The sequence below is a fragment of the Amblyomma maculatum genome, chromosome 8 (assembly GCF_055883805.1).
Source record: "Amblyomma maculatum isolate TAMU_Amacu chromosome 8, ASM5588380v1, whole genome shotgun sequence".
NCBI classification, from domain to species: domain Eukaryota; kingdom Metazoa; phylum Arthropoda; class Arachnida; order Ixodida; family Ixodidae; genus Amblyomma; species Amblyomma maculatum.
In genome coordinates this window covers 75,581,258-75,592,393 of record NC_139351.1, presented here as the reverse complement: position 1 = coordinate 75,592,393, position 11,136 = coordinate 75,581,258, and positions in this window count along the sequence as shown.

The window sequence follows — 11,136 nt, the reverse complement described above, 5'->3', positions numbered from 1 at the left end:
ATGCAATGTCGTGTAAGCCATTTATAGGTGCAATAATAGACAACAGCAATATTTCATCAGAGTTAAAAATGTTCTCTTTGCAACTTGTGAAGAAAATATTTGATTGAATTTTTAGGTGCTGTACTAGTTAGTTTTACATTTTCTTAGTAAAAGACTTTATGAAGCTGATTTTAGTCTGAAATATTCTATATGGCGCTAATGCCTGCGCTTTCAAAGCGTGAGTAACAAAGCATAAAAATGTCAGTTTACGGTTAAAGTAGTCCCGAATTTTCGATGTTTGATTTTGCTGATAACACCTTGCTCACACCGCTCAATCAAAGCCATGAAAGCGGCTGGAGAGCTGCGTTGTTTATAGTGCGTAACTGATAGGCAGATATTTGGAGTACCGCTTATTCGACAGCAATAAATATTGATGCCATGTTTTGCAAGCGCGCCTGGTAGCTGAAAGATGAAGCGTATGAATGATCAGATATCACGCTGTCCTTTATCGGGGGCTATCACGTTTGCTTCTAGTTCAACCAAGATAAATAAAATGTTTTCTAAAAATTTGTTCTTAAAAGAACGTGAGCAAGAGTATGGTTGCCAATTCGCTAATCACTGAGTTTCCTCTTTTAGAGATAGTTGTTGGTACCTCGCTCTCATCTCTACAAGAAAGTAAATGGTGGCCTATTCAACACTGGTTGCGTTTCTTCTTCTAGAGATCGTTGTTTAGGCCTTGTTCTTCTATCAACAAGAAAGCAAATAATTGCAAATTGAACAATGGGTCTATTTCTTGATTTAGAGATAAGTCTTAGGACCTTCTCTTGATCTCAACAAGAAAGGAATGGTTGGCAATTCAACAATGGTCACCTCGTTTCCGAATTATCTTTTAGAACCTCGTTCTGATCTCAACAAGAAAGCATATGTCGCCAATTCGGCAAGGGTACCTTTCTTCTTTCAGAGTAATACGTTAGAACCTAGTTCTTATCTCAAAAAGAAATTAAATATTTAGCCAATTAACAATGATTGTTCTTCTTCTTTCAGAGTAATACGTTAGAACCTAGTTCTTATCTCAAAAAGAAATTAAATATTTAGCCAATTAACAATGATTGTTCTTCTTACAAATACAGCTCTTAGAACCTTGTTCTGATTTCTTAAGTAAAGCAAAAAAAAGTTGCCAATTTGATAACAATAATCATTTTTCTTTCAGCGATAGGTTAGAACTTTCTTCTCATCTGAACAAAAAGGCATATAGCCGGCAATACAATAGTGGTTGTCATCTTTCAGTGATTGCTGTTCGAACGTTCTTCTGATCCGAAGAAGAAAGCAATTTTTGGAAAGTTCAACAACGGTTGTCTAAATTTCCTCTTTCTGAGAGGGATTTAAAACATTTCCTTCATCACAACAAGAAAGAATTGTTAGAACGACCAGATGTTTTATTGTCTTTTATTGATATTCCTTTTCTCGAACGGAATGTACCTCGTCAATCCGGCTGCCGGAGACCATATACAAGGGAGTGGTCTGGCAGGAGCTCCGTAGGGTGCTTCCACGCACAGACAGTCGGCTCCGCAGTGCTGACCCACTTTGTTTCGAGGCTTGCACTGCACGAAATATGCACAAAGGAGGTCAGCGCAAAGGCCACGTGTAATAAAATTGGTACATGACAAATTACATATTACATATCTCTGCTCCTAAATTGCGTAAAAGATAGCTTCAAAAGAACTAATAATTTGCTTGGGCATTGAAGCATTGAAAATATGCAGCGTTAAGGCAACTCCATCGATGACGTGATGCTCACAGATATCAGCATAATTTGCATCAGGCGTTCTTCTCAAGTCCAGATTAAGTGTTCCAAAAGCACAGCTGGGGATACTTTAGATTTCCCGCCATTAATTTTAAATATAGCACTCCGAGGCCCACGATTCGTGCTGCCAGAAAGGAAATTTTTACTGCCAACACTGAGCTTCATGAAGTGAAATTCCTGCAGCGGTGGTGCAGCACACGACGGCGACAATGAAGCGACATTATTTGATGCGGCTTTTACGGTGTGGCGACTCCTTTACGATCCTATGTGGAGCTACTGGCATGGGGCAAGGCGACGTCGGCGTTACCCAAAAACAGCCTGGCACAACGCAGACACGGCGGGCCGTTTGTTTCTAAACAGAATACTCTATTAATTGATTGGAATTTGAAAAGTGCGTACTAAAACCGGCAACGTTTCCAACTGGTGATCGAAAAGGTCTGATTGAAGGCGTGCAAAATTTTGTGTATGTTTCAATTTTTATGCATCGCAATTGCCAATATTTGCAAAAACCCATAGTTTTAATAGTGTAGCAACCCGTAGAAAAACATAGCATTAAATTGAAAGAATGCGATTTGATGAGAATCATATTAAAGGTTTCATGTGGCAAGGGTATTGATATGTCGAAAATTATCTCACGTGCAGCATGCCTGATCTGGGTCGATTTTGAGAAAAAGAAATGGGAATTTATATTAACGATTCGTCGCCCTATTATATGAAGGCCACTTACATCCTGGTTGGTGACTGCATCATTGAACTAAAAATTCCAGGGAATTAATGCTTCATACGGGAATGATTTACTCGCTTTCAAGATCACTCATTTGATTTGCTCTCATTCGCCATGCGTGCAAAATATGCTTATGTTTGTTTATTATTGCATTTGAGTAATTAGTCATTTTCACTGCCGGACGGCATTAAGAACGAGTAACCGACATCACATAGTATGTTTCACATGGAATGGTTCCTTACTCGATAGTGATTGACATTAGCACAGGTCAGCAGAACAGCAGCAGGTGCGTGCTTCTCGGCTACATGCCTGTGTCAATATATGACGCCACGCAATGCAGTGCTCTCCAGTAACGTGCTGGTGCTTGAAATTTCCCTAAATGTTTTACATTATTCAAATATTTTACTTGATTATTGTAAAAAATGTAATCGCGTGCTGTGATGACCAAGCATTCAGCACTATAAATCGCTAATTAGCTCAGTATGGTCGCAATACGCCCAAGTTGCACTTAAAGAAGCAGATATATAAAATAAAACACTTGACATTTTGGGATGAAAGAGGCGGGGGATTTGTTCGCGTTTCCAGTAGCTTTCACCAAAAATACTAGAAGTGAGTTTACCCATTTAGGACAGTAAGTAGTCGGCTTTGTAACAGGAGGAGGAGGAGGAGTAGGTTTTGGTCTGAAAGCAAGAAAAAAGGAAACATTTGATGAAAATGTGTCACTTGCGAGTTCGATTCACATTTTTGTGATCTCTAAAGAAAAAGTAAGTGTAAATAAGAGTTGATCTTTAATTATTTTCAGAGTCAATTATACACAGACATTCTTCTCGTCAACAGCCAGAGGATGACTGCAGTCAAAACAGGTTCATTTAATTACTTTAATCCATAGGTCTTGTGTCATCAGTGCGCCAAGCCAAATCATTTGCTCTCTGCATAATGCTCAGTACTTCTTATATTCTAACATTCCACTTCTAGGCTGGAATACGTAGGACTGTTTGCATGCCTTCGTAGTTTGTTTTATCTTCACATCCGGGGCTGCCGATCCACTGATTTTATTACGAGTCGAAACGAGTTTAAAAAATCCATGTTTTGAAGTATTTCGTCCAGGCTTTTTAGGGGAACTAAAACATCTTCTTAACTTCGTAAGCAAACTCTTAGATTGTGTTGCTACGCACATGTCGTAGGAATAATGTATTTGTATGCCAGCAAGAAACCGCAATTGTTCCTCAAAATTTGGCTAGCCGCTTGTAGCAAATATATCGAGCTGACACTATGTTCTATTCAAGGTTGAACGCCTGTGGCTTGCCGCATATATATTGGTTATAGGCTACATATGTAGAAGCTTAAGGCAGCCATCGCCCTACTTCCGTGACTGCCACTACCCAGTTTCGAAAGCTTCACTTCCGGGTAATATTCTCCGGCCTTTGGAGCCAAGCGCTGCCACCGAGGAAGTAGAGGATGGGAAAAACTCTTAGCTTGGTGTGTGGAATACTGAAGGACATGAAGAGGCAAGGTCCAAAAATTCTGAAAACCCGAACTTGACTGCTTTTATCTCGCTTTCTAGTAGGTACATAGAAATAATCAAAGAAATATGAACCATGCACGTTCTTACAAAATTTCGAGTGAGATTCCACATTTAAATGAGTGTAGACGCATAATTTTTAGTTTCGTGTTTTATTTTTGTAATGAAGCATAAAAAATTACTGTACATGAATCATCGCGCCATATTTGCCCCTGACTGCTGAATAAGTTATAATCGAACTTCACTTCACGCCTGTTTCGGTTTCAAGTGCCGAGCGTCGGCTGTGCCGTGGCAGTGAATCTAGCTCATCTCTAGTGAAGCAGTGCAACGGCGCAAGGCCAGAGGAAGAAAGGGACAAACACAGCGCTGAACTGACAAGAAATGTTTATTCCGGATGCTAAGCATTTATATACTTTAGCACAATAGAAAAAACAAAGAAACAGAGAGGAGCGGAAAGAATCAACCCAGTCATTGTGCGCATGCAACCGCTTCGCGTGTACAACGATTATACGATATCAAATAGTTAGGCTCTTTCAAGGAGACGGCTATGGAAGGAGCGCTGATACAATTATCACCCAGCTGCATGATTTCAGATGTTTCGATAATCTCTCGTGCAAGTTTATCCCTGTGCTTGGTAACTACTTGGCTGTTTTTGAATACTGGGAAACATGAACAATCACGACAGTGAATACCCATGTGGCGGGCCACGTTGTTAATGTTGTTTTTATGCTCCCTAAGTCTATCATTTATACAACGGCCAGTTTGGCCAATGTATTAACCACCACATGTCAACGGGACTGAATACACCACGTTTTCTTGGCATGACACATACTTCATCTTGTGGTTTTTCTTGCATTCTTGACCAGATTTTGATCTTTTATCTGGGCCATTTACCCTCGCACACAAGCCATTCATTATGACGGGCGCCGAAAAAACAACATCAACTCCAGTCTTTTTACCAATTCTCTTCAAATTGTGGGATACAACATGGACATAGGGCATTACTGCCAGATTTCTTTGTTTGGAATGAGGGACAGCATTGCCCCCCCCCCCCCTTTCCAGCTTTTTCAAAATCCCTTCTGCTACTGACGGCAGAATATGAAGGGGGTATTTTGCATCTGCTAGTCTATCAACCTGATTAGGAAAACTATAATCAATCTTGGGTGTACAGGATTTTTTAATGGCATTTTGAAAGCATGACGCCACAATGCCTCTTTTCACGAGCTTCGAATGGGCTGCGCTATAGGGAAGTTAGGGTTTTTTACTCCTAGGTTCAAATGCCCAGCTAACATGTATGTCTGTAAAATAAGGTCAGATCAAGGAACGTAATGCGATCGTTCACAGCCACTTCATGCGTAATTTGCAGCGGCGAATGCACTGCAGAAAATATCGCGCACAAGTCATTCACTTCTGAAGTGAACCTAGCCGGGTCACAGTATAACAAAATAAGGTAATCATCTACATATCGGAACACTCTTGCAATTGTAGAGCTCATGAGCGAATGCTCTAGTGTTCGGTCAAGCTTGCCAAGAAAAATTTCGCTTAGTACTGGGGCAATGCAATATCCTATGCAGATCCTATTCTTTTGCATAAAAACAGTGCCTTCCCATTCTGCATAGGTTGACTGAAGGTACACTTGCAGCAGGTCTAAAAAGCTTTCTGCAGAAATGCCACAGGCATTCTGAAATGCTACCATTCCGTAGTCGTCAATTGCTTCACTAATGCACTTTAACCGCTTTTCCTGAGGGATGGAATAGTATAGGTCTTTTATGTCAATGGAAAATCCGCGGAGTGGCTTGGCCTGGTCAGGTTTTAGAAATTCAATTACTTCGTCCGACTTCTTTACCTGATAAGGATCGTGAATAGTTAGGTAAGCTAGGTTATTTTTTAAACACTTCCCCACGCTCTGAAATCATGCATCAGGCTCTGAAGCATATGAAATCATGAAGCTGGGGGATAATTGTATCAGCACTCCTTCCACAGCCATCTCGTTGAAAGAGCATAACTATTTGATATCGTATAATCGCTGTACACGCGAGCGGTTGCATGCGCACAGTGACTGGGTTGATTCTTTCCGCTCCTCTTTGTTTCTTAGTTTTTTTCTACTCTGCTCAAGTATATATATGCTTAGCATCCGGAATAAACATTTGTTGTCAGTTCAGCGCTGTGTTTATCTCCTTCTTCCTCTGGCCTTGTGACCTTGGGCTGCTTCACTAGATATGTCAGACCAATTTGCCCGCCAGTTCTTATTGTTAGTGAAATATAGGTCACACAAGGAATAAAAATACAGCGACATAATCATTGACCGCTCATTTCCTTTCAGTAGAATGATAAAGACCGCCTGCCTTAACAAGAATCACTGCAAGTGGAAAATCAGCAAATATATTGATACGTGGCAAGGTTAGTGCACGAAGGTTAGTCCAGGATTACGCAGCACGCAAGGCACAGAATCACAGCAGGTCAACCTTATTATTGTTGTTGTTGTTGTCCAAATAACTTATGGGACATACCCACAGCGGGGGATCGGCCAAGAATTGGGTAGCAAAGAATTTCTTTTTAAATACTTGCATTAAAAAAACATGATTTGAGCGGTAGAGGAAAGGAAACAAAACGGGAAATAAGTGAAATATCTAATGAAAACTGGTAACACTCTCTGGAGATTGACACTATAATTGTAGAACAAGTGATGTTTAAATATTTAGCAAGGCAAACGATTTGAGTCCAGTAAAAAATTTTGCATGGCGGTAAAAACAGACCTGTGACTGTGCCCAAGGATGGTGGCGCCAAATGATAACAATATCGGGCTGCTTAAACTAAGGCCAAGCTGTTGCAATGGCCTTTCCATCAACTGTTTTCTCAACGTAGTAAAGCGGCGGCAAAACAATAAAAAGTGATCTAATGTTTCTTGTTCACCGCAAAATGCGCAGATGGAAGACAGTGCCAAGCCAGACCTGTAAAGATAGAAATTTAAAGGTAGGATACGGCATCGTAGCCTTGTTAGTGAAGTCTCAAGTTGCCGTGAATGGCATAATTTTCTTTTCCAAGAATAATTTAGATGCAGGTAGTCATCAGATCTTAAAAGATGTCCATTTTTCATAATAGAACGTTTCTTCAAAACCTCGCTGCGGTGATGTATGCGGTCGCCGGAACGATAGATAATACGGGGCCATTAAGGGACTCTTTTGCCAAATTATCAACATATTCATTTAAAGCCACATTGCTGTGGCCTGGTACCCATACCATATGTACAATTTTCAAAGGTCTAGGGATCAGGGAGACAAAGGTTTTTACTATCGCAGAATCCACCGACGAAGAGAGAGATGAACACAATGATAGAGAGTCGAAAATTACAGCCACTTTAGTAAAAGAGGAGTCTAATTTCCGTAAAGCGAGTACCACCGCCAGAAACTCCGCTTCAAAGATTGGGGTGAAGTCCGGAAGCCGGACAGAAAAAGACCAGTCTAAATGTGGACAATATATACACACACCCGCATTTTCATTACTTTGAGATGCGTCAGTAGCTACAACTAAACTAGCAGGAAGGCTTCTTAAATGATCTTCTAATAATCCGTTTAGAGTAACGGATGATACGTTTTTAGCATTATTCGGGAATATGTCGTCAAAGACAATTTCAGTACATGAACCGATGGTTTCTATGGGTAGAATACTAGGAAGGGAAAGATTTAAAGGGTCCAGCAAATTTTTGACCATAACAACCTGCGGGGTGTGAAATTTAGGCCAATGGACACCGAAAAAGGAGGTCGGTTGACAACAAAAAATACACATAGATCGGTGAAACTCTGATTCATATATCCTTAAGTACGTCTGAACGGTTAGAATGTGTAATCTATATATCAAGGGTGGAATCCGGGCTTCAAGGTAGAGCACAAAGTTGGCAACAAATTTTGGAAATCCAAGACACAACCGAAGCGCTTCTCGCTCCAAGAGAACACGCGGTCGAATTTTATAAGCTGCTGATCCAGAAAACAAGACTGAACCGAACTCTAACATTGGACGCACACACATAAAATAAATCTTTAAAAGGACATCTCTCCGCATTCCAGACCTGGGACGACTAATTCGGCGCAACACGCCCACTGCCCGAGCCCCTTTCGTAGCAATATGGTTAATGTGGGGCTGCCATGAAAGATTATCATCATAAGTGACCTCTAAATACTGTAATTATTTAACCTGTGGTATTATTTGCTGCTGATACATTACAGACAGACTAAGAGAATCTTTTATATTGAATACGAGGACTGCTCTTTTGTTCACATTTAATGTGAGACGCAAGCCGCACAACCAATTCTCAATAGAGTTTAGGTACGTTTGCAAGTGGAGATAAAGGGATTGAATATCCGATGCAGTTGCAAAAAACGCAATATTATCCGCATATACGTAAGTGCGAACGTCATGATTAACTGGTATTGAGCTGAGTAGTATGTTGAAAAGGACTGGTGAAAGGACTGCTCCTTGCGGCACTCCCCTGGCTTGCTTATATCTGCCAGAATGAACGCCATTTAATGCACAGTAAAACTCTCGGTTTTGGAGGAATTCAGATATCCAGGCTACTAAATAATGTGGAAACTGAAGAGATTTTAATTTTTGCAATAGAATGCTATGCTCAAAGCTATCATAGGCATTGGCTATATCTAGCGTAATCAAGGCAGCGTGCATTTTTTGGCGCCGCGCTAAAAGAACTCGACTCTCAAGATCGGCATGCGCATTCCAGATGGAACACTTTTGACGGAAACCAATTTGGCAAGGGCTGAGGATATTTTCTTTATTCATGAATTCCGAAACACGTATAAGTATGACTCTTTCAATTAATTTTACAATGTTTGATGTTAATGCAAGTGGTCTAATATTATCAATGGACAAGGCACCGCCTTTATTCTTAAGTAAAGGAAATATTTTGGCAAGTTTCCATTCTGGGTGTATCCAAGCATGTTTGATGGAATAATTTACTAGCTCTAATAACGTCTCAGGTGACTCGTCAAAAACAATTGTTAACATTTTTGAAGTTACTTTATCAGGACCGGGAGCAGCGGCTGGTAATCTCATAACTATAGGAGAAAGCTCAGAAACGGAAATTTGAGGATCATAATTAACTGGTTCCATTGGCATTACAGATATTGAGCCCGAAGGAAGTGCAGACGAGAAACGCTTCTCCAGTCCTTTGGCAATTGTTTCAATTGTGTCTATTGCTTCATGGGGAATCAAAATAACGGAATGTAGATTTTGTGCTTGAGGAATCTTTTTCCGCAAGCGTAAAAAACCAAAAAGAGCAGTTCGATTGCCAGATTTAGAGAGGAAATCAAAATGCTTATCATCATACTCGTCCTTCGCTTTTGCAACTGTACGTTTAAAAGTAGCTGCAATGAACTTGTAATCCTGCCAGTTTTTTGGGCACTGGTTGTGGAGAAGCTTTTTCCATGCCGCCTTTCTACGTCTGTAATCTCGGGAACAATCAGCATTCCACCAAACAGCTGAAGTATTCCCCTTCGAGCTCTGTACCAAGATCTCAGACTTCTTACGGCAATCCTCAATCACCGAGCATAAGAGTTTTGATTTTTGTTCTTCATCCGTGTTAGTCAATGACTAAAGATTAGAGCGTAACGTTAACTGAAAGTTATTATAGTTGATAAATGACTTCAACTGAGAAGTCGCTGGAGTTACAGGGCGATTAACCTCGAACGCAATCGGTATGTGGTCACTATAGGTGCCACAATCAAGTGTCGACCAATTATTCACGAAAAGACTGGGAGAGGTAAAAGTTAAATCTAACACAGATTGACTGTCTTTTCTTATGAAAGTGGCCGAACCCGAATTTCTACAGGAAAAGGTATTTTTTGTTATCCAATCCCAAAGACCCTTGCCACGACTATCTATCTTGTAGCCCCATGACACATGATGCGAATTAAAATCACCAGCCAGAAGAACTGAGTTTCGACAATTAACTAATAACAGATCTAGAGGTGTTGTATCTTGTGCACCGCTAGGGAAATAAGCATTCACTAAGGAAAACGGACAGTGGTCTGGAATTTCAAAGTCTAGGGCCAATAACTTACAATCTATAGAAGATAGCTGGAAAGAAATCTTAGCCCTATGACAGAATTTTGTACAGACAAATATAATTAAACCTCCTCCTTTTGATTAGCGACCTTGTCGGAATGAATGATAATTTTGTAAATAGAAATGCTTTTCGGCTGTTACCCAAGTTTCTTGCAAAATAATTATGTCTGGATTATATTAAGAAATGTAACCTAAATCTGTTGAAGCTGTTAGAATTGAACGACAGTTCCACTGGATAACTCTTAGTGCCCCTATGATTGCGAAATCTGGGCAGCCGCAACTGCCTGCCCCAAAATATTATCCTTTGGCTTTGATGTATGCTGATGTTTGTTTGATTTTGGTTGGGACCGCGGAGAAGATTGGTTGGACATGGGAGGCCCACACCGTTTTAGAATTGTTACATCTGATTCCACCATCTCTGCGTCATTAATGTTTCCATCGTCATCTGGAGGAGCAGCCCTGTGAGGCGAAGCAACAGTAGTGCTTTCAAGCAGTTGAGAGCTTTCAGAGGGCATGTTTGCTATGAAAGGGGCTGTTCCTGATTCCAGGTTTTCGTTAGCTGAACTTTCAGAACGTTAGAAACACACTCTGTGACAGTAGCAACTATTCGGTCGACCATTTTAGTCATTGATGCTTCCACTGCAGTCATTATCGCCTTTGAGATTGATGCATCCAGAGGCACACCTGATCGGGCTGACACACCTGCATAACCGTGTAATCGCTTCTTAACTTCTGTTACAGTGTCATGACGCGAACAGCGTTTTCTATCTATTATTTCTAGAATTTGCAGCTCCTGTTTTCGAGATAGACACTCCAAGGAGTTTGCACCGTGGGCTCCACCTCAAAGGCAGCATTTGTCGAATGATGACCGTCGCCACATTTGGAACACCGCACGGAGGACTTACAACCGCCAGCACTGTGACCATATCGCCAGCAATTAGTGCACTGCAGTAGCTAGGATTCAAGAGGATCCACACGGAAGATCAATGGCCATGCTTTTATCCCTGACGGGCATGAAGTTCCCGCAAATGT